The sequence below is a fragment of the Amborella trichopoda genome, chromosome 1 (assembly GCF_054954075.1).
Source record: "Amborella trichopoda isolate Santa Cruz 75 chromosome 1, AtrichopodaSantaCruz75HAP2 v2.0, whole genome shotgun sequence".
Classification (NCBI taxonomy): domain Eukaryota; kingdom Viridiplantae; phylum Streptophyta; class Magnoliopsida; order Amborellales; family Amborellaceae; genus Amborella; species Amborella trichopoda.
In genome coordinates, this window is record NC_142336.1 from 8,223,229 (window position 1) to 8,249,340 (window position 26,112).

A 26,112-nucleotide genomic window follows, 5' to 3' on the forward strand; every position below is an offset into this window, starting at 1 on the left:
GATCTAAGATCAAGTGCATATATGGTGCTTCTGTAGGAGCATATTGCACAGATAGTCCCACATGTAAAAGACCTACCCGAGAGTTTTTTTTTTTTTCATTCTAAAATTTTGGGATCCACATCAAAATGATATGAAAGTATTTTTAGAAAGAAAAAAAAGCATTTGAGTTCTAAACTCTTAGATTTAACCATCCAACTTATTCAATTTGAGGGTGTTATTTTTAGGGATTGTCTATAAAAATACTATTTATCTTTTGTACATGGAAGTCATTATCATTTCCACTAATTAGATGTCAAATTGAATGGCTTGAGTTAAGTCACGAAATCCAAGAATTTTTTTTTGGAATTTTGTGTTTATTCAATGACACTCTTACAACCACCCATTTTGAAAGACACATATCGAGTTCTTTGTTTTTTCTTTGTTTTTTGCTTAGGTTGTTCCGTAGTGCAAAGAGGTTATCTACTCAAAATTTGGGGTCCTAAAAGTACACTGAAGTTAGTTTTCTAGCATAGAGAGCGTATACACGAGGGAGCATGATCCACTATTATGACAGACTACAAATCTTGTGTGTAAGCCTCTTAAATTACCACTCTAAATTGGGGAAACATTATTCCTCATATTGTCGTTACAACCTTTTGGGTGAGCCTCACAGTGGGCCCCAACTGCCCTAAATGAGGCAGGGTGTGCCCTACCATGGACCCACCTCATGGTGTACTAGAAAGGCCAAAACCATGGGCCGAAAGCCATGATATGCATGAAATGAAAGCGTGTGGAGAAAGGAGGAAGGGGATGCTTATCCGTTATGGGAAGGTCTTGGAGGGGTTCAGGAGATGCCACCTTTTTTTTAGGGTTTTGCCCTTTAGGGCACTCCCACTTATGAGTGTGGGAACAAGATTGAGGTTTTGGGGGTGCCTTGTTCACCAGGATTGTTGGCCTCTTTCCCTTTTCAAGAATTGAAGGGGGCCTTATGCCTGTCCCTTGTGACAACTTGTTAGCAAATGATGCAAATTGAAATCATGAGAGAGGCCACTTTTCTTTTTTTGCACACAAGGTGTGAATTACAAGCTTCAATCCTATTTTTGGTCTAGTGTACAACTTGTGTCACACACGTGTGAGGAGTGATATATTTTTAGGGTGCGGTTTGTATAGAGCCGAGGATCTAAACAATCAAATTAGAGCCCACCTTCAAATTGTGTCGAGAAATGTGATTTTTATATTGGAAATCATTGAGATAGCGTTAAAATATATTTTCATCTTTAATTACACAATTTAAAGTTAAAAAAATAATATAGATCGAGCAGATATATGAAACTTTGAAAATCTTGAAAATTGACGGTCCAAAATGCGTTTGCACTATTTCCAAAACTTGAAATCCATTTTTATCTCATGTCCACGCATCTTGATGTCGAGATGATACCTCTTCTAATAAAATTTTTGAGGTGGGCTCTAATTTATTTGGTTAGAGCCTTGGCTCTATATAAACTTTTTTCATTTTTTTAACGATAGAAATTGGGGTTTCTAATTTATATCAAATTTGAGTCTCCAAATTTGGGATTTAGTGTTTCTATCTAAATTGACTTCCTTGGGGTTTCAAATTTCTAGTGAGGTTGATGTTTTGTCAAAATTAGGTTTTGGACTTTTTCAATGGACTTGACTATGGACCTGACCATTTTCATTTTTCAATGGATTATCTCGGACAAGAGTGAACTCCATGCCCTTGGTGATAATTGAACAACTTTGCTCGTAGGAACAAAGAGATGCAGATCTATTCTGTACTCGATAAGTATCAATACGTAATGGGGAGATTGGTCCCATTGGAAGCAAATACACGTATATTTGTTCATCATTCGAACGATTCATCTGTAAGATCTATTAAGAATCTTCTTCATTCCGAATTCCTCTACGAACCTTTTAATTTATGGATAAAATACGATAAACGACAATATCATGAAGACAATAAACCCACTCTTATATTTCTGCATCAAAATGAAATTAGAGTGGTTAACTCCTTTTTCTTTCATGCCCGTTGGTGTTCCAAAAGTACTTTTTCGGGGTCTTGGAGAGGAAGACTCAACTTGGGTTGACATATAGTGCAACTTGTCTGACATATTGGGTCATATGGAATTCCCCCTTTCCCTCCCCCGATCGAGATATCTTCTCTTTTGCCCAAGAAAGATTGACTAAACCATCAATAATTCGGAGCATGAAGTGCAATTAATCTTTTTGTTTGGGGATAGATATTATCAATTAGAATAATCTATGGTTGGCTTAGACCAATAAAATAGAGTAGCCTATCCAAGCTCCGTTAAGAAAATATCAAATTAGTATTGGTAATAGTAATATATGTATGACTACTACTTAAATATCATAATAAAAAAATATTACTATCCAAATCGATCAGAGATCCCAAATCCCAACTTATCGAGTAATAGCATAAATACATTGAATATTTGGTGGAGGGCATAAAGCAAATTGAAACAAAGAAGAAGAAGTTTAATCTAATACTTACTAATAAAAGATGTGGCAATTGGATCATTTGTCCTATACGTGCAAATAGAATTCGAGCATATCTTTATCGGAGTAGAGCATAAACCAAAAAGACAAGAATTGAATAGGCCCATTCAAGAATAAGAAAATTTTGTTTTTTTTTTTTGAAAAAGGGATAGCTTTCTAGGAAATTTTGGATATTTTTTTATGAGAAATATATATTTCTTTTATTTTTGCTAGGTGCACCCTAAGAAGGAGATGGGATGCCCAAATTTCGCAAGATTATGTAGAAAAAAAATTAAAAATCAAGTAGTGTTTTGAAGTGACATGAGCGATTTTAGCCATCGATTCAGATCGAGTAGTTGAGAAGTGGGGTTAGGTATAATTTATATGTCATTGAGGTCACACAAAAAGATTTCCCTTTAAAAATGAGAAGCAATATTCGAATAAATATTTTTAATTATACAATATTCGAATAAATTGAGCCGAAAATTGACGTTTTATTTGGTCGTATTTCTAGTATTCTTTTCCTTTTCCTTTGTTTTCAGCAACATAATTTGACTCCATATTCTTTACATATGTGGTGGTTGATTGTCCATCCAATCTTCTTTCTTTTCGTTCATTGTGTTTATTTTTCGATGTTTTTGTGCAACACGGTGCATCATGTAACTTGTAAAATACAAATATTTAGAAAGAAATAGATGGAGGGGCTGTTAGGGCTTGGAGTCTTGGGGACTTTGGTCAAGTCGTGTAACAATAGGTAAGAAATATTCCACCATTCAAAAGTAGGTAGTTAGAGAGAGATCTTAGAGAGAGAGAGGTCTTGAGAGAGAGACCAAACTTTGAAATAGTGGCAAGAGAGAGAGAGAGACCAAACCTTGAAATAGTGGCAAGAGAGAGAGAGAGGTGTCTTGAGAGAGACAAAGGGAGAGGTGTCTTGAGAGAGACAAAGAGAGGGGTCTTAGAGAGAGAGAGAAAGAGAAAGAGGGAGGTGTCTTGGGAGAGAGAGAAAGAGAGGGGTCTTAGAGAGAGAGAGGTCTTGAGAGAGAGACCAAACCTTGGTATACTGGTAAGAGAGAGAGAGACCAAACCTAGGTCTAGTGGGATGACCCAAGGTTTCAAGAGTAGATGATGGTTCAAATATTCCATCATGCAAAGCTTGTTCTATGTATGGGCGTGTGGCTCTGCCTGCATATAAGACAGAGAGAGAAGTCTTTGTCTAGTGGTATGCCCCTAGGTTTAGAGGGAGATGAGGGTTCAAAGATTCCATCATGCAGAGCTTGTTTTATATTTGGAAAAAGTTTATATAAAGCTAAACAATCAAATATGAGCCTACCTAAAAAATTTCACTAGAAGAGGTTGTTTTGAAGCTCAAATATCCTCAAATTGATCATCTCGACATCAAGATGCATGGACATGAAAAAAAATGGATTTTAAGTTTTTGAAATAGTGTATTTTGTGACGCATTTTTTTATTGTCAATTTTCAAGATTTTTAAGTTTTCATAGATCTATCATTCTACACTATTTTTGAAACTTTAAACTTTATAAATAAAGATGAAAATGTATTTTAAAGCTATCACAAAGATTTCCAGTATTGAAACCGTATTTCTCGACATTTCTTTACACTATTTGAAGGTAGTCTCTAATTTGATTGTTTAGAGCCTAGGCTCTATACAAACCACACCCTTTATGTTTGGGTGTGTGGGTCTCTATGCATACGAGAGAGAGAAGGAAGGAGGGCAGACAATTAGACCATTTAGGGATTGTATACAATTAGACCATTTATTTTTGACATAAGGTGATTACAATTACTTACAACCATCCGATGTGAAATTTGATAGTTTGGGTGTGTCACAAAGTTCAAAAAAATTCTTTTAAAGTTTGAGCTTGGTTAATGCAGTATATGCAGCTACGCAATTTCACATCCAATGGTCAAGATTAATTGTGACCAATTTGTACCAAAGGTAAATGATCTCATTCTATACTTTTCCATTAGACCTATGAATGCCAATGATAAATGTGGGGTGAGGTTTGTATAAGGTGTTAAGTGCGCCTCAAAACTATGCCGAAAACGCAGATTCGTAGCCATAATGCCTCGCAATGATAAGAAAATCTATTGTTGCCTAATTTAAAGTTTCAGAAATTGTGACGATAAAGCAGATCTATAAACACTTAAAAATCTTGAAAAATAGATGGTCCAGATAATGTGTTAGAAGATGAATTATTTATAAGACAAGAAATCTTTTTTTTTTCATGTCTAAAAATCTTGAGGTCGAGATGATTGATTTGAGGGTTTTCCGATAGGAACAATTTCACTAATTGTTTTTTTAGGTGCACCTTACCATACATTATAAAGTTGAGACCATATAAGAACTTTTTCCATAAATGTGACCTATTCTTTTCCTTTCATTTTTCCATTCTATACTTTTCCATTCATAATTGAGACCTATGAATGCCAATGATAAATGTGAAAATGCATAATGACTTGTTACGTAGCCAAAACGATTATATGGTCTCGCGGGAGAACGTTGGACATTTAATCTCTCGGGTAAAATCCTATATAAGAGTATTATTTGGACTCTAAATTTTAATAATGTAAATTCTTCGACTCAATGACTAACTTAAAAAGTCTAAAAAATTAAATAAATAAAGATTCATTTGCGTGCTACAAGTGCCTCAAGAGCTAACGTCCTATTTCAAAAACCGGTAGGGGTCCGTCTTCCCCACTGAATTACCTCAAAAAATTAAAAGAAAAGAGAAGGGCTAACGTCCTATTGTTGAACAAAGATTGTTTAATTTTAGACAATTAAATCTATGTACTTAGGAGCTCAAGTCCAAAATTTTCTTGAAAGTACTCATTTCATGATTCTAAAGTTGATCCCAAAATGTCATATCAAAAAAATTTCTACCTAAGTAGGTCTTTTAATCGGGTTAAGTGTACAATATGTGCTTCCAGAGTAGTATACTATACGTGCCTTTCATAAAAGGTATGTAATAGGGGACCTTTTATGAAGGACACGTATAGATGTCTAGGTTTGTGGTATGTAGTGAAAGGTGACTCTCTAAATGTTATTAATCGGGTGTAAACGGATTTGAATACCTTTATGGTTAGATAGCAAGTCGAATTTTAACATGGGAAGCCAACGAGGTAGCTGATCTTTTTGCGAAACTTGGTGTGAGTGATTTGCATATTGTAATTCCTGATTCCTTGCCATTGTAATTGTTATGTTTATTTATATCATCAATAAAAGTTTATGGTTTTGTCAAAAAAATAAAAATAAAAGGTCCGTAATAGCAAATTTGAAATTAGTGGGATTGGAACCAAGATGCTACCCATCATTGTAGTTTTCTTTTGGTGTGTGTAGCACACTCCTATGAGATCTCCATGGGGATGGACCATATTGTGGTAACAGCATTCATAAAAGGTTGTTTGGCTAGGAAGAAATTGAAATTTCTTATTGATTTGGATTTATGTTTTTTCGTCTGAACGGAGCAACAATGGATGGTGTGTGCCCGTGGCGGTTGCTGCATGAATTTTTGACCGTCCCAGACGTGTTATGTTTGTTACGGACCACCACAGACATGCTAGGTCTGTGGCAGTCATTTTATCCACACCGGATTTTTTCGGATGGTGATGAGCCTATGGGTGAAAATACTATTCATTTTCGCACATAAGCGTTGCGTAACAGCTTCCTATATATACATATGGGATTGCATACAATGACACCATTTGCTTTTTGTACAAGGTTGTCACAATTCCTTATAACCAGTTAATGCAAATTTTTATAGCTTGGATGTGTCGCAAAATTCGAAAAAATTTCTTTTGAAGTTTGAGCTTAGTCAATGGAATAATTGCAGCCACCCAACTTTACATCCAATGGTCAAGATTATTGTGACCACCTTGTATAAAAGGTAAATGATCTCATTCTATACTTTCTATATATATATATATATATATATATGTGAAAGCTTTTTAGGCTTCCCCTACAACATAGAAGTTCTATCCTCCCCCTACTATCCAACTGTTCAATTTTGATCAAGAGAGGCACTCACCGTTTGATCTTAGATCTGATGTCTCAAAATATTTTATTTTTAGTTTTTTTATACAAATTGTACTAATATGAAATTTGGTACGTGCCATCTTCTCATTGGGGCTCACCTATAATAAATATTAAAAATAATTTTTCGATAAAATATAATAACCAAAATACCCCTTGAATCTTTCAGGGGTATTTTATCATTTTATTTTATTGAAATTTATTTTTATAAATTTTTCGCTAGTGCGAGTTTAATAGAGGAATGGATGTCCAAAATTTGGTATCAAAATAGTTTATAGAAAAAAATTAAAAATAAAATAGTGTAGAGATGTGACATTGTGATTAGGGCAATCTTAGCCCTCCATTCAGAATGGACGGTTGGATAAGGGCGAGGATAGAACTTCTATGTTGCAGGGGAAGCATAGAAAGCTTGCCATTATATATATATATATATATATATATATATATATATATATATATATATATATATATGGAAAAAATTTATATAAGGTTGCAACCTTAAAATGTAGAATTACATATGTACCTCAAAACTCCATTGAAAAAGGTTGTTTTAATTTTGACAAAACCTATAATTGGTCATCTCGACATTGAGATATATGAATATGAAAAGAAAAAAAAATAGTCCCATAAATAGTGCATCTTGCAATACTTTATCTAGACAGTTCATTTTCAATATTTTCATATATTTATAGATCTACTTAATTTTAACCATTTTTGGAGCTTAAAATTTTATAATTAGATATCAAAATAGATTTTTAGATAATCTTAAGAATTTTTTCACTAAAATTACATGTTATGATAAAATTTGAAGGTGCATCCTAATTGGATTGTTTAAGGTTGCAAAATTATAGAAACCACACCATATATATATATGAGAAAAGTTTATATAGAGCCAAGGCTCTAAACAATCAAATTTGAGCCTACCCCAAAAATTTTACTAGAAGAGGTTGTTTTGGGAGTCCAAATATCTTCAAATCGACCATCTCGACATCAAGGTGCATGGACATGAGAAAAAATTGGATTTCACGTTTCGGAAATAGTATATTTTGTAACACATTTTGGACCGTCAATTTATAAAATTTTCAAATTTTCATAGATATGTCTACCTACACTATTTTTGAAACTTTAAATTTTATAATAAAGAAAAAATATATTTTAAGGCTATCACAAAGATTTCTCGACACTATTTGAATGTAGGCTCTAATTTGATTGTTTAGAGCCTAGGCTCTATACAAACCGCACCATATATATATATATATATATATATATATATATATATTATTACAGAATTTTACAATCATTAATCCAATATAACAGCTTGCTGTTTACATATTTGTTCTAACACTGATCATCCTGATCATTGTTATCCACAATAGACTTGAACCTGAAAAGCAATCAATCAAAAAATAAAGATAAAAACTAATTAAAAGACCGTGCTGTAGATCCTGGCGCAAAGTGGTATCAGAGCCATACAGTGATACACTGTCTGACAAATTACAACAGTAAGAACTATTCCACAGTGGAACTGTGCAAACAGTTATAACTGTAGAATTTGTACAACTGTTCTTTCTACTTCATAAGTAAAGATAAAGATACATTTTACTATAAGAAATTAAGTGAGATTGACCACCAAGAAAGTTGGTCCGAGAGTTAAGACAAGAGACAAGTGAACGCCGATGCGAAAAGTACCGCCAAGGCCAGGAGAGCCGCTTAGGGAAAAAAGCTAAGGCCACTGAATGTCCAGATTGTCATTATCCGCAACCTACGGATGGCAAATCTCATAAGAAATCTTACTAGTAAAACTGTACCTTCATCTTCCAAACTTAGAATTAAAAATAAAGAACAGATAATCATAAATGATATTGAGGAAAATATACAAAATTGGAATATCCCCAAGGTACCAATACATGATGTTTATAATAAAGGATCATTCAAACTTAAGATGGGTTATGCCATCAAGACTGTAGAAGAAAGTCTATCAGTCACACAAAATCAAGAAGACTTTCACCTACTCTCTAAAAAAGTAATAGAAAAACATAGAGAAAATAATTACAAATATTTACACATTGGCCTCATTCAAATAGCTGTAAAACCTTTGACCCGACCAGGGTTGAACACTTCTGTGCTTGTATGCCTAAGAGATACAAGACACAATATATTCACAGACTCTCTACTAGGCATGGTGGAATCCAACCTCTGTAGCGGTCCAATTTATTTTAACTTTTTTCCTAATTTTTCTGTTTCGTTAAACGATCCCAATATCTTAGATATATTAACGATAAATCTTAAAACACATGGATTCAATATGGTCCATGGATCACAAAATCTTGCTATAGTCTATAGAATATACTATAAGGTTATGAATACATTAAGTCCCAATACCTTGAAACTTGATCAAAAAGATCAGACAATTTTGTTCCAAACAAATATAGAAAAATCTAATATGATAGTTCCAAAAACTATAAAATGGTCAGATATAATTCTACCTCAATCATGGGCATTGCAAAATGTCAATCAACCACGAGAAATTCCTCAACATCATATTCCCAATCATATAATAGAACATACCGATGGAAATGTAGAAATACAATTTCAAAATATAAATTCACGAATACAGGATGATATTGATATAAACAGGAAGAGAAATAATAAACAAAATATACCAAGTAGAAAATCAATTTCTCATAACCCAAATGTTATTATATTACCTCCTCATCCTAGTCACAGTCATCCATCTTCATCCAATAATCAAATAAGTTCATCTAATTCAGATATACAATTTCAAGGAACACATAGAACCAGAGATAATATTGTAATCCCAACATATACATCATCTCATCCGACAACTTCTAATACTGAACCCAGTATAGAAGAATTACATGATTTTCAAGTTTGTACATTACAACTTGAAGAAGATGATCCTACTCAATATTCAGAAGAATATATAGCATCCTATCTAGCCGCCAAGCTAGAAAAGAAACAAAGAAAAATAAATAAAGCTTTTATTAAAAAAGATTATTTATCAGAAGAAAATAAAAATATTCGAGAATGGTATCAACAAAGGTTTCAACCACCTAGATTAATGGAATTACTACATAAGAAATATAATAAATTCTTACGCAAAGAAAGATTAAATATAGGATTTTTTCATTGGCTAAGAGACCTATGCTTAGAGAAGAATATTACTATTCCCTCGTTTGATAAAATTCAAAAAATTCAAACAATAGAAGAAAAAACATATATAAGTACTGATGGTACTACAACTGCTAGTATCCATCCACCGGAGAAAAGCATTATACTTAAAGCAGGCATTCCAAAGAAAAATGAGCCTGTACACTCCTCATCCTTCTATGATATAGTGGCTACACCATATAAAGCCATACCTAAGGAGATCAATAAAAAACAAGAGTACATACCTCATATTGTAGAACAAAATAATTATACAAATCTATATCTACAATCCCTTGGAAAGCAAACTGAAAGAATAGAAAGAATAGTATCCAAGGAAATACTTACTGTATCTCCCATTCCTAAATCAGTATTATTTAAACCCCCTCCTGAGTTAAATAAGAATAAATTTCACATTGGAGAAAATAATAAATCAACTATCCCAACTAGATCTGAAAGGAGTATCTTCACCTCAAATCAATATTCCTCCACCTACTATACCTGAGTCATCTGACAAAGGAAAAGCTGTCATACCTGAGCATGAAACAATGATGCTCACAGAGGAAGAACCCATAATAGAGGATACAATCCAAAATCAGGAAAAAGCATTTATGGATACTACACCTCTAATGGATACCATCAATAAAATAGCTTATGGGAAATATTGGAAACCCATAACAGCCTTACCCTATCATAAGAGACCTACTCCTGTTGACATTCAGATGGAAGAAGATTCAATACAACAGGCAGTATCTTATTCAGGAAGATCTATAGTCAATTGGCAAATAGATGGTTAATCTGAATTAAAAATATTAGATGTCATGAGACATATGACCATGTATGCCTCTGCAAATAAAATGGCAGGCAACCATGATCAAGAAGTTGCCAAAGCAATAGTAAATGGATTCACAGGATGGTTAAGAGGGTGGTGGGATTTTTATGTGGATGATGATACCAAACAAAGAATTTTAAACAATACTAGACAATGGACTGGAAGAAATGAACAAAATCAAGAAGTGATATATACAGAAAGTGATGCTGTTAATACCTTGATATACACAATCACCTTACATTTTGTAGGCAGTACTTCATTACTAGCAGCAAGATCAGAAGGCTTGCTATCTAATTTACGCTGTCCTACTCTTTCTCATTATAAATGGTATAAAGATGTATTCTTTTCAAGGCTTTTAATACGTGAAGATTGCTAGCTAGACCATTGGAAAGAAAAATTCATAGCAGGTCTTCCATATCTATTTGCAGAAAAAGTAGACTTCGCAAAAAACATAATGGAATAATAGTATATTCATCATATACCCTCGGAGAACTCTCCGCAGAAATTTGTGCAGAAGGCTTAGCCCTCTGTACTGATATGAAATTGAAAAGACAAATAGATAAACAAAAGCTCACCAAGAAAAAAGAACTTGGAGACTTCTGTGAGCAATTTGGTTATTACTTAGATAGAAAAAATATGCCTGACTACGTCAAAAAGAAAAAGAAAAAATACAAAAAAGAAAAATATAGCACAGCCAAACAGAAGAATAAGGATAAAGAATATTATAAAAAGTCAAAAAGAAAACTAATCAATAAATTTTCTCCAAATACAAAGAAAAAGAAAAAACTCCCAGTATGCTATAAGTGTGGTAAAGTAGGACATTATAAACACCAATGTAAATTAAAAAAGAAAATAGATTCATTAAATTTAGATGACTCAACCAAAGCAAAATTAAAAAATATAATATCATATGATTCTTCTCCCTCTTCTTCAAGTGATTCTTATACTGAAGAAATAGACAGTAATTATATTGATCTTATAGGCTCAGATAGTTCTTATACTGAGACTACTACAGAATCATCAGAAGACTGTAGTTGTCCATTACCTCAACATAATGTTCATACACTCACTCAGGAAGATAATTTTATACTGGACATTATAGATAAAATAAATGATCCCGAGGAAAAAAAAGCTATCATCACCCAATTTATCAATATTACCAAAAATGAATCAAAATCACCTATTATCAAAAATCCAGATGAATATAATTTCTCTGCGATCATTAAACGAGTAAGTGATCAACACACTTCTCAAAAAGAACCTACAATCTCTGATCTCAAAAAAGAGATTAAAGAAATAAAATCCGAAATAGTACAATTGAAAGGAAGAATTCAAATATTAGAATTACAACAAATGTCTCAACAAGATTCTGAGACAGATGAAATAGAATTCAATGACTTGATAACAGATAACCCAATAGAAACCACTGGTCCAATAGAGACTAGTGAAATACCAACAATACCAAATCCTTCAGTTAATTTGATAAATAAGATAGTTGTACAAAAATGGTTTGTCCAAGTCAAAATGATTGTTGCTAGAAATTATAGTTTTGAAACATCAGCCCTTATAGATTCAGGAGCTGATCTCAATTGCATAAACGAAGGACTTGTACCTTCAAAATATTTTGATAAAACTACTCAAATATTAAATAGAGCAGATGACAGTAGGTTATTTATCAAATATAAATTATCCAACGCCTCTGTATGTAATAATCACCAATGTATTAATACACCATTTATTATGGTTAAAGGATTAAGCCAATCAGTAATTTTGGGAGTCCCATTCCTAACATTGCTTTATCCTGTAACTATTGATGAAAAAGGAATTTCATCAACAATTCAAAATATTCCAATACATTTCAATTTCATACATAAACCTAAACTAAAAGAATTAAATAATGTCAAAAGCCAATTACAGGACAAAGAAAAATTTCTTTGCACCCTTAAACAAGAAATTAAATACAAAGTACTTGAAGAGCAATTACAAATACCTTCAATACAACAAAAAATTCAATCAATACAAAAGGAAATAGAAACGTCAATATGTAGCGAACATCCCAATGCTTTTTGGGATAGGAAAAAACATAGTATCAGCTTACCATATGAATCCACTTTCACTGAAAACCAAATCCCTACTAAAGCTAGACCAATACAAATGAATACTGTTTTATTGGAAATGTGTAGAAAAGAAATAGCAGAACTCCTACAGAGAAAGCTCATTAGACCAAGTTCTTCACCTTGGAGCTGTGCAGCTTTTTATGTCTACAAAAATGTGAAAAAGAAAGAGGAGTTCCTAGACTGGTCATAAATTATAAACCATTAAATAAAGTTTTAAAATGGATCAGATATCCAATTCTTAATAAAAAAGATTTATTAGACAGAGTTGCTCAAGCTTGTATATTTTCAAAATTTGATATGAAATCAGGATACTGGCAAATTCAGATCCAGGAACAAGATAAATACAAGACCGCATTTAATGTTCCTTTTGGACAATACGAATGGAATGTAATGCCTTTCGGTTTAAAAAATGCACCATCAGAATTTCAAAAAATAATGAATGACGTATTCAACTCTTATTACCATTTCATGATAGTCTATATTGATGATGTATTAATATTTTCTGAATCTATTGATCAACACATAAAACATATCAATTCATTTATCCATGCTGTAAGCCAAGCAGGTTTAGTGGTTTCTGCCAAAAAGATTACACTTTTCAAAACCAATATTAGGTTTTTAGGACATATGATACACCATGGTACTATTATCCCAATAGATAGATCTATAGCTTTTGCTGATAAATTTCCTGATAAGATTCTTGATAAAACTGAATTACAAAGGTTTTTAGGATGTCTCAATTACGTAAGTGATTTCTATCCTAACCTTGCTTTGGATTCCAAACCATTATATGATAGACTCAAGAAGAATCCTCCTCCTTGGTCTGACATCCATACTCAAGCAATAAAGGTAATAAAGAGTAAGGTCAAAACCCTTGAATGCCTTTCTCTTCCTCATCCCACTGCTTTCAAAATAATTGAATGTGATGCATCGGATAAAGGACTTGGTGGAATATTAAAACAACAACTAGATTCCAAAGAACAATTATTACGTTATACATCCAAGGCTTGGAATTCCACCCAATTGAATTACTCAATGGTCAAAAAAGAATTATTAGCCATTGTTCATTGTGTCACAAAATTTCAAAGCGATGTTTTAAACCAACCTTTTCTTATACGAATAGACTGCAAAGCAGCCAAAGATATTCTGCAAAAAGATGTTAAAAATTTGATTTCTAAACAAATATTTGCCCGATGGCAGGCTATTCTTTCTGGCTTTGATTTCTCCATTGAACATCTTCCCGGGTCTTCTAATTCTTTACCCGATTTTCTGACCCGTGAATTTTTGCAGGGGGGGCAACACTGACGCCAACGACGAATCACCACTTTCACTTGCACTTCAATTATTCCAAGATAATCTTTCTGATAAGGATCTTTCATCCTTAAATATGGGCTCCCGAGGCAATACTCGCCGGGGAAAACAACCCATGAACTCTTTAGTTCCATATGAAGGGGAACCCTCACCCCTGAATATTCGTTCACCATCTCAATCACCAGTCCGTCAAATTACATACCCAGAAGCTCGTACTTCAACTCCTACTTTTTCACCTGCCCAATCCAAGTCCACTCTTCCTACCAATACTCCCAGATCTGAATACATTGAAAGGGCCTTTTTAATAGACATTTCCATTGAGGACCATCAGGTTCACATGGATCCAAGCAAGCTTGCACCATTATACCTATTAAATCATCTTAATCCTATCAATGGGGTTAAGACCAGAGAATACTATGAAGCAATTCTAATGGAAACAGGATCCATCTCTGTTGTCCATTATTTCCAACAAAATACCAGAATCATAGCCTATTCAAAGGTACAGATAAAAAAGCTCCTTCCTTATACTGAGTGGGGTTCTAATCCCGCACAAGGGAAGAAATTACAAAATTCTGAATTTTCTTACAAATATTTTAAATACGCTGAGTACATAGAAGCTTGGCATAAATTTTTCTATTATCAAAACCCCAACAATACTCATAGCTGGTATTTACAGTTCCGGCTACCAATTTTTGAAAGGTTCCCCACTTGGTTTCAAAACTGGTTTTTCGTGTGGGGATCAACTGCTATGATTTTACCTCCTGTTTTTAAGGAGTTGCAGGAGCAATTTATACAATACAATAATACCAATAATACAGTTGACACTCACCTTTACTTTATGGCTTTATACCAAATCCCTTGGATTATGAAATGGGATTATACCATCTCACCCAATACTTCCAACGATTATACATACATCCCTCGTTTGGGAAAAACCATCTCTGTAAAATGGTGGGATATCTTCCAAATGGATCTCACCAAAGCCACTCCAAAAAGAATACCGCCCAAAGCACCTATATACCAGGAAAACCCAAATACTCCAAACACTTCATTCGATTTTCCTACCTACTTGAGAAATATGCTTCAAACCAACCCACATGCCTCCAAGGACGAACTTGAAAAACAAATGAAAGAGATCTTTGCTGAAGCGGGAAGAAAACCCACATCTTCAGAAGAAACAGTTCAGTCCTCTCCATTACACACCAATAGGTATCTCCAGCTTAGTCAGAAGGATCCAGAAGAAACAGACGAAACAGATCCAGAAGAAGAAGAAGATCCAGACGAATTCAGCCAGAGACCATGACTAATCATCATCACTGTTCAAGAGAAAAGACAGTATATGGGTCCTACCACCAAGGCAAACACTCATATTGTAATAGGGCCAATAGAGCCAATGCACATAGATACTTTGTATTTTTTGCATCTTCCTATGCTTGTGTACACTAGCACTTTTCTCTCTCTCCCTTGTCGTTTTCCACCGACATATTTCTCTCTCCACTCTGTTTCTCCCTTGTCGTTTTCCACCAACATATTTCTCTCTCCACACTGTTTCTTTCTTTTGTCCTTTATTGATAATGGAGGACACCTCTCTTTTGTCTTCATCCACCGACAAAGGCATCTCATGCCAGCTGTTCCACCCTCTCTTGTCTTCATCTGCCGACAACGGCATCTTTTTCCCTTTTGTCCTCTTCCAATAATGGTCGCCAGCTGGACGAAGAGATTCTCTTCGACCTCTATAAGAAGGAAGCCCTTCCCTCTTCTTCATCAGGGCCTCACTCCTCTTCTCTCCTACTAAGAGCCAACTCCTCTCCTCTCTTCCAAAAAGCCGAAGCCTTCTCTGAGCCTCTACCTCTGAGCTTCTACCAGAAACCTCTGAGCTTTTACCTCTGAGCCTCTACTTCTGAGCCTCTACCTCTGAGCCTCTACCAGAAACCTTTGAGCCTCTACCTCTGAGCCTCTACCAGAAAACCTCTGAGCCTCGACCAGAAAACTTCTGTACCACCTGACCTCTGCAGTACACCTCTGCTACCTGTAACCTCAGACCTCTACTATCTGTAACCCCTGTTACCGAAAACCTTTACCTACTCTGCATCCCTGAAACCCAGTTCTAGCCGAACCTCTGCACCAGTTCCTCCTCACCGTCCTATCTGCAGCTATCATTGCCCTCATAGCTGAACCAGGTTCTCTCTCACCCTACTTTTAATTATGTGTGATTGCAATATCAATAACTTGCCCTCTTATTGTCCTCACCACTGGAAACTCTTTTCCAGTTACTGTGTATGCACCCAGTAAGTCTCTTACTTTCTTTCTAAGTTTTTCTTTACTCTTCTCTCTGCTTTATTAATTCGCTGCAATATTACCCTGTAATATTCTCTGTAAACAAATGTGGATATTAAGATGCTAGTGTGATTCTATACCTGCCTGTTATGCAGTTTAAAATTTTGTTTAATATTAAAATAGGAAACACCAGTTACGCTTAGTGGATCGTACTTGATATCTCAATAATTCCATTCATAGGAATCTTATTATTCTGCTTGAATTATTACAGAATTTTACAATCATTAATCCAATATAACAGCTTGCTGTTTACATATTTGTTATAACACTGATCATCCTGATCATTGTTATCCACAATAGACGTGAACCTGAAAAGCAATCAATCAAAAAATAAAGATAAAAACTAATTAAAAGACAGTGCTGTAGATCCTGGCGCAAAGTGGTATCGCTGCAATATTACCCTGTAATATTTTCTGTAAACAAATGTGGATAATAAGATGCGAGTGTGATTCTATACCTGCCTGTTATGCAGTTTAAAATTTTGTTTAATATTAAAATAGGAAACACCAGTTACGCTCAGTGGATCGTACTTGATATCTCAATAATTCCATTCATAGGAATCTTATTATTCTGCTTGAATTATTACAGAATTTTACAATCATTAATCCAATATAACAGCTTGTTGTTTACATATTTGTTATAACACTGATCATCCTGATCATTGTTATCCACAATAGACTTGAACCTGAAAAGCAATCAATCAAAAAATAAAGATAAAAACTAATTAAAAGACAGTGCTGTAGATCCTGGCGCAAAGTGGTATCAGAGCCATACAGTGATACACTGTCTGACAAATTACAACAGTAAGAACTATTCCACAGTGGAACTGTGCAAACAGTTATAACTGTAGAATTTGTACAACTGTTCTTTCTACTTCATAAGTAAAGATAAAGATACATTTTACTATAAGAAATTAAGTGAGATTGACCACCAAGAAAGTTGGTCCGAGAGTTAAGACAAGAGACAAGTGAACGTCGATGCGAAAAGTACCGCCAAGGCTAGGAGAGCCGCTTAGGGAAAAAAGCTAAGGCCACTGAATGTCCAGATTGTCATTATCCGCAACCTACGGATGGCAAATCTCATAAGAAATCTTACTAGTAAAACTGTACCTTCATCTTCCAAACTTAGAATTAAAAATAAAGAACAGATAATCATAAATGATATTGAGGAAAATATACAAAATTGGAATATCCCCAAGGTACCAATACATGATGTTTATAATAAAGGATCATTCAAACTTAAGATGGGTTATGCCATCAAGACTGTAGAAGAAAGTCTATCAGTCACACAAAATCAAGAAGACTTTCACCTACTCTCTAAAAAAGTAATAGAAAACATAGAGAAAATAATTACAAATATTTACACATTGGCCTCATTCAAATAGCCGTAAAACCTTTGACCCGACCAGGGTTGAAAACTTCTGTGCTTGTATGCCTAAGAGATACAAGACACAATATATTCACAGACTCTCTATTAGGCATGGTGGAATCCAGCCTCTGTAGCGGTCCAATTTATTTTAACTGTTTTCCTAATTTTTCTGTTTCGTTAAACGATCCCAATATCTTAGATATATTGACGATAAATCTTAAAACACATGGATTCAATATGGTCCATGGATCACAAAATCTTGCTATAGTCTATAGAATATACTATAAGGTTATGAATACATTAAGTCCCAATACCTTGAAACTTGATCAAAAAGATCAGACAATTTTGTTCCAAACAAATATAGAAAAATCTAATATGATAGTTCCAAAAACTATAAAATGGTCAGATATAATTCTACCTCAATCATGGGCATTGCAAAATGTCAATCAACCACGAGAAATTCCTCAACATCATATTCCCAATCATATAATAGAACATACTGATGGAAATGTAGAAATACAATTTCAAAATATAAATTCACGAATACAGGATGATATTGATATAAACAGGAAGAGAAATAATAAACAAAATATACCAAGTAGAAAATCAATTTCTCATAACCCAAATGTTATTATATTACCTCCTCATCCTAGTCACAGTCATCCATCTTCATCCAATAATCAAATAAGTTCATCTAATTCAGATATACAATTTCAAGGAACACATAGAACCAGAGATAATATTGTAATCCCAACATATACATCATCTCATCCGACAACTTCTAATACTGAACCCAGTATAGAAGAATTACATGATTTTCAAGTTTGTACATTACAACTTGAAGAAGATGATCCTACTCAATATTCAGAAGAATATATAGCATCCTATCTAGCCGCCAAGCTAGAAAAGAAACAAAGAAAAATAAATAAAGCTTTTATTAAAAAAGATTATTTATCAGAAGAAAATAAAAATATTCGAGAATAGTATCAACAAAGGTTTCAACCACCTAGATTAATGGAATTACTACATAAGAAATATAATAAATTCTTACGCAAAGAAAGATTAAATATAGGATTTTTTCATTGGCTAAGAGACCTATGCTTAGAGAAGAATATTACTATTCCCTCGTTTGATAAAATTCAAAAAATTCAAACAATAGAAGAAAAAACATATATAAGTACTGATGGTACTACAACTGCTAGTATCCATCCACCGGAGAAAAGCATTATACTTAAAGCAGGCATTCCAAAGAAAAATGAGCCTGTACACTCCTCATCCTTCTATGATATAGTGGCTACACCATATAAAGCCATACCTAAGGAGATCAATAAAAAACAAGAGTACATACCTCATATTGTAGAACAAAATAATTATACAAATCTATATCTACAATCCCTTGGAAAGCAAACTGAAAGAATAGAAAGAATAGTATCCAAGGAAATACCTACTGTATCTCCCATTCCTAAATCAGTATTATTTAAACCCCCTCCTGAGTTAAATAAGAATAAATTCCACATTGGAGAAAATAATAAATCCCTTATGGATCAATTAATTTCCAAACTATCCTAACTAGATCTGAAAGGAGTACCTTCACCTCAAATCAATATTCCTCCACCTACTATACCTGAGTCATCTGACAAAGGAAAAGCTGTCATATCTGAGCATGAAACAATGATGCTCACAGAGGAAGAACCCATAATAGAGGATACAATCCAAAATCAGGAAAAAGCATTTATGGATACTACACCTCTAATGGATACCATCAATAAAATAGCTTATGGGAAATATTGGAAACCCATAACAGCCTTACCCTATCATAAGAGACCTACTCCTGTTGACATTCAGATGGAAGAAGATTCAATACAACAGGCAGTATCTTATTCAGGAAGATCTATAGTCAATTGGCAAATAGATGGTTAATCTGAATTAAAAATATTAGATGTCATGAGACATATGACCATGTATGCCTCTGCAAATAAAATGGCAGGCAACCATGATCAAGAAGTTGCCAAAGCAATAGTAAATGGATTCACAGGATGGTTAAGAGGGTGGTGGGATTTTTATGTGGATGATGATACCAAACAAAGATTTTAAACAATACTAGACAATGGACTGGAAGAAATGAACAAAATCAAGAAGTGATATATACAGAAAGTGATGCTGTTAATACCTTGATATACACAATCACCTTACATTTTGTAGGCAGTACTTCATTACTAGCAGCAAGATCAGAAGGCTTGCTATCTAATTTACGCTGTCCTACTCTTTCTCATTATAAATGGTATAAAGATGTATTCTTTTCAAGGCTTTTAAAACGTGAAGATTGCTAGCTAGACCATTGGAAAGAAAAATTCATAGCTGGTCTTCCATATCTATTTGCAGAAAAAGTCAAGGAAAGACTTCGCAAAAAACATAATGGAATAATAGTATATTCATCATATACCCTCGGAGAACTCTCCGTAGAAATTTGTGCAGAAGGCTTAGCCCTCTGTACTGATATGAAATTAAAAAGACAAATAGATAAACAAAAGCTCACCAAGAAAAAAGAACTTGGAGACTTCTGTGAGCAATTTGGTTATTACTTAGAAAAAATATGCCTGACTACGTCAAAAAGAAAAAGAAAAAATACAAAAAAGAAAAATATAGCACAGCCAAACAGAAGAATAAGGATAAAGAATATTATAAAAAGTCAAAAAGAAAACTAATCAATAAATTTTCTCCAAATACAAAGAAAAAGAAAAAACTCCCAGTATGCTATAAGTGTGGTAAAGTAGGACATTATAAACACCAATGTAAATTAAAAAAGAAAATAGATTCATTAAATTTAGATGACTCAACCAAAGCAAAATTAAAAAATATAATATCATATGATTCTTCTCCCTCTTCTTCAAGTGATTCTTATACTGAAGAAATAGACAGTAATTATATTGATCTTATAGGCTCAGATAGTTCTTATACTGAGACTACTACAGAATCATCAGAAGACTGTAGTTGTCCATTACCTCAACATAATGTTCATACACTCACTCAGGAAGATAATTTTATACTGGACATTATAGATAAAATAAATGATCCCGAGGAAAAAAAAGCTATCATCACTCAATTTATCAATATTACCAAAAATAAATCAAAATCACCTATTATCAAAAATCCAGATGAATATAATTTCTCTGCGATCATTAAACGAGTAAGTGATCAACACACTTCTCAAAAAGAACCTACAATCTCTGATCTCAAAAAAGAGATTAAAGAAATAAAATCCGAAATAGTACAATTGAAAGGAAGAATTCAAATATTAGAATTACAACAAATGTCTCAACAAGATTCTGAGACAGATGAAATAGAATTCAATGACTTGATAACAGATAACCCAATAGAAACCACTGGTCCAATAGAGACTAGTGAAATACCAACAATACCAAATCCTTCAGTTAATTTGATAAATAAGATAGTTGTACAAAAATGGTTTGTCCAAGTCAAAATGATTGTTGCTAGAAATTATAGTTTTGAAACATCAGCCCTTATAGATTCAGGAGCTGATCTCAATTGCATAAACGAAGGACTTGTACCTTCAAAATATTTTGATAAAACTACTCAAATATTAAATACAGCAGATGGCAGTAGGTTATTTATCAAATATAAATTATCCAACGCCTCTGTATGTAATAATCACCAATGTATTAATACACCATTTATTATGGTTAAAGGATTAAGCCAATCAGTAATTTTGGGAGTCCCATTCCTAACATTGCTTTATCCTCTAACTATTAATGAAAAAGGAATTTCATCAACAATTCAAAATATTCCAATACATTTCAATTTCATACATAAACCTAAACTAAAAGAATTAAATAATGTCAAAAGCCAATTACAGGACAAAGAAAAATTTCTTTGCACCCTTAAACAAGAAATTAAATACAAAGTACTTGAAGAGCAATTACAAATACCTTCAATACAACAAAAAATTCAATCAATACAAAAGGAAATAGAAACGTCAATATGTAGCGAACATCCCAATGCTTTTTGGGATAGGAAAAAACATAGTATCAGCTTACCATATGAATCCACTTTCACTGAAAACCAAATCCCTACTAAAGCTAGACCAATACAAATGAATACTGTTTTATTGGAAATGTGTAGAAAAGAAATAGCAGAACTCCTACAGAGAAAGCTCATTAGACCAAGTTCTTCACCTTGGAGCTGTGCAGCTTTTTATGTCAACAAAAATGCTGAAAAAGAAAGAGGAGTTCCTAGACTGGTCATAAATTATAAACCATTAAATAAAGTTTTAAAATGGATCAGATATCCAATTCTTAATAAAAAAGATTTATTAGACAGAGTTGCTCAAGCTTGTATATTTTCAAAATTTGATATGAAATCAGGATACTGGCAAATTCAGATCCAGGAACAAGATAAATACAAGACCGCATTTAACGTTCCTTTTGGACAATACGAATGGAATGTAATGCCTTTCGGTTTAAAAAATGCACCATCAGAATTTCAAAAAATAATGAATGACGTATTCAACTCTTATTACCATTTCATGATAGTCTATATTGATGATGTATTAATATTTTCTGAATCTATTGATCAACACATAAAACATATCAATTCATTTATCCATGCTGTAAGCCAAGCAGGTTTAGTGGTTTCTGCCAAAAAGATTACACTTTTCAAAACCAATATTAGGTTTTTAGGACATATGATACACCATGGTACTATTATCCCAATAGATAGATCTATAGCTTTTGCTGATAAATTTCCTGATAAGATTCTTGATAAAACTGAATTACAAAGGTTTTTAGGATGTCTCAATTACGTAAGTGATTTCTATCCTAACCTTGCTTTGGATTCCAAACCATTATATGATAGACTCAAGAAGAATCCTCCTCCTTGGTCTGACATCCATACTCAAGCAATAAAGGTAATAAAGAGTAAGGTCAAAACCCTTGAATGCCTTTCTCTTCCTCATCCCACTGCTTTCAAAATAATTGAATGTGATGCATCGGATAAAGGACTTGGTGGAATATTAAAACAACAACTAGATTCCAAAGAACAATTATTACGTTATACATCCAAGGCTTGGAATTCCACCCAATTGAATTACTCAATGGTCAAAAAAGAATTATTAGCCATTGTTCATTGTGTCACAAAATTTCAAAGCGATGTTTTAAACCAACCTTTTCTTATACGAATAGACTGCAAAGCAGCCAAAGATATTCTGCAAAAAGATGTTAAAAATTTGATTTCTAAACAAATATTTGCCCGATGGCAGGCTATTCTTTCTGGCTTTGATTTCTCCATTGAACATCTTCCCGGGTCTTCTAATTCTTTACCCGATTTTCTGACCCGTGAATTTTTGCAGGGGGGGCAACACTGACGCCAACGACGAATCACCACTTTCACTTGCACTTCAATTATTCCAAGATAATCTTTCTGATAAGGATCTTTCATCCTTAAATATGGGCTCCCGAGGCAATACTCGCCGGGGAAAACAACCCATGAACTCTTTAGTTCCATATGAAGGGGAACCCTCACCCCTGAATATTCGTTCACTATCTCAATCACCAGTCCGTCAAATTACATACCCAGAAGCTCGTACTTCAACTCCTACTTTTTCACCTGCCCAATCCAAGTCCACTCTTCCTACCAATACTCCCAGATCTGAATACATTGAAAGGGCCTTTTTAATAGACATTTCCATTGAGGACCATCAGGTTTACATGGATCCAAGCAAGCTTGCACCATTATACCTATATGGCTCCTACCACCAAGGCAAACACTCATTTTGTAATAGGGCCAATAGAGCCAATGCACATAGATACTTTGTATTTTTTGCATCTTCCTATGCTTGTGTACACTAGCACTTTTCTCTCTCTCCCTTGTCGTTTTCCACCGACATATTTCTCTCTCCACACTGTTTCTCCCTTGTCGTTTTCCACCGACATATTTCTCTCTCCACACTGTTTCTTTCTTTTGTCCTTTATTGATAATGGAGGACACCTCTCTTTTGTCTTCATCCACCGACAAAGGCATCTCATGCGAGCTGTTCCACCCTCTCTTGTCTTCATCTGCCGACAACGGCATCTTTTTCCCTTTTGTCCTCTTCCAATAATGGTCGCCAGCTGGACGAAGAGATTCTCTTCGACCTCTATAAGAAGGAAGCCCTTCCCTCTTCTTCATTAGGGCCTCACTCCTCTTCTCTCCTACTAAGAGCCAACTCCTCTCCTCTCTTCCAAAAAGCCGAAGCCTTCTCTGAGCCTCTACCTCTGAACCTCTACCTCTGAGCTTCTACTTCTGAGCCTCTACCTCTGAACCTCTACCTCTGAGCTTCTACTTCTGAGCCTCTACCTCTGAGCTTCTACCAGAAACCTCTGAGCTTCTACCTCTGAGCCTTTACTTCTGAGCCTCTACCTCTGAGCCTCTACCAGAAACCTCTGAGCCTCTACCTCTGAGCCTCTACCAGAAAACCTCTGAGCCTCGACCAGAAAACTTCTGTACCACCTGACCTCTGCAGTACACCTCTGCTACCTGTAACCTCAGACCTCTACTATCTGTAACCCCTGTTACCGAAAACCTTTACCTACTCTGCATCCCTATTATCAAAAGTCCAGATGAATATAATTTCTCTGCGATCATTAAACGAGTAAGTGATCAACACACTTCTCAAAAAGAACCTACAATCTCTGATCTCAAAAAAGAGATTAAAGAAATAAAATCTGAAATAGTACAATTGAAAGGAAGAATTCAAATATTAGAATTACAACAAATGTCTCAACAAGATTCTGAGACAGATGAAATAGAATTCAATGACTTGATAACAGATAACCCAATAGAAACCACTGGTCCAATAGAGACTAGTGAAATACCAACAATACCAAATCCTTCAGTTAATTTGATAAATAAGATAGTTGTACAAAAATGGTTTGTCCAAGTCAAAATGATTGTTGCTAGAAATTATAGTTTTGAAACATCAGCCCTTATAGATTCAGGAGCTGATCTCAATTGCATAAACGAAGGACTTGTACCTTCAAAATATTTTGATAAAACTACTCAAATATTAAATACAGCAGATGGCAGTAGGTTATTTATCAAATATAAATTATCCAACGCCTCTGTATGTAATAATCACCAATGTATTAATACACCATTTATTATGGTTAAAGGATTAAGCCAGTCAGTAATTTTTATGTCAACAAAAATGCTGAAAAAGAAAGAGAAGGTCCTAGACTGGTCATAAATTATAAACCATTAAATAAAGTTTTAAAATGGATCAGATATCCAATTCCTAATAAAAAAGATTTATTAGACAGAGTTGCTCAAGCTTGTATATTTTCAAAATTTGATACATCTATATACCATTTATAATGAGAAAGAGTAGGACAGCGTAAATTTGATAGCAAGTCTTCTGATCTTGCTGCTAGTAATGAAGTACTGCCTACAAAATGTAAGGTGATTGTGTATATCAAGGTATTAACAGCATCACTTTCTGTATATATCACTTCTTGATTTTGTTCATTTCTTCCAGTCCATTGTCTAGTATTGTTTAAAATTCTTTGTTTGGTATCATCATCCACATAAAAATCCCACCACCCTCTTAACCATCCTGTGAATCCATTTACTATTGCTTTGGCAACTTCTTGATCATGGTTGCCTGCCATTTTATTTGCAGAGGCATACATGGTCATATGTCTCATGACATCTAATATTTTTAATTCAGATAAACCATCTATTTGCCAATTGACTATAGATCTTCCTGAATAAGATACTGCCTGTTGTATTGAATCTTCTTCCATCTGAATGTCAACAGGAGTAGGTCTCTTATGATAGGGTAAGGCTGTTATGGGTTTCCAATATTTCCCATAAGCTATTTTATTGATGGTATCCATTAGAGGTGTAGTATCCATAAATGCTTTTTCCTGATTTTGGATTGTATCCTCTATTATGGGTTCTTCCTCTGTGAGCATCATTGTTTCATGCTCAGGTATGACAGCTTTTCCTTTGTCTGATGACTCAGGTATAGTAGGTGGAGGAATATTGATTTAAGGTGAAGGTACTCCTTTCAGATCTAGTTGGGATAGTTTGGAAATTAATTGATCCATAAGGGATTTATTATTTTCTCCAATGTGGAATTTATTCTTATTTAACTCAGGAGGGGGTTTAAATAATACTGATTTAGGAATGGGAGATACAGTAGGTATTTCCTTGGATACTATTCTTTCTATTCTTTCAGTTTGCTTTCCAAGGGATTGTAGATATAGATTAGTATAATTATTTTGTTCTACAATATGAGGTATGTACTCTTGTTTTTTATTGATCTCCTTAGGTATGGCTTTATATGGTGTAGCCACTATATCATAGAAGGATGAGGAGTGTACAGGCTCATTTTTCTTTGGAATGCCTGCTTTAAGTATAATGCTTTTCTCCGGTGGA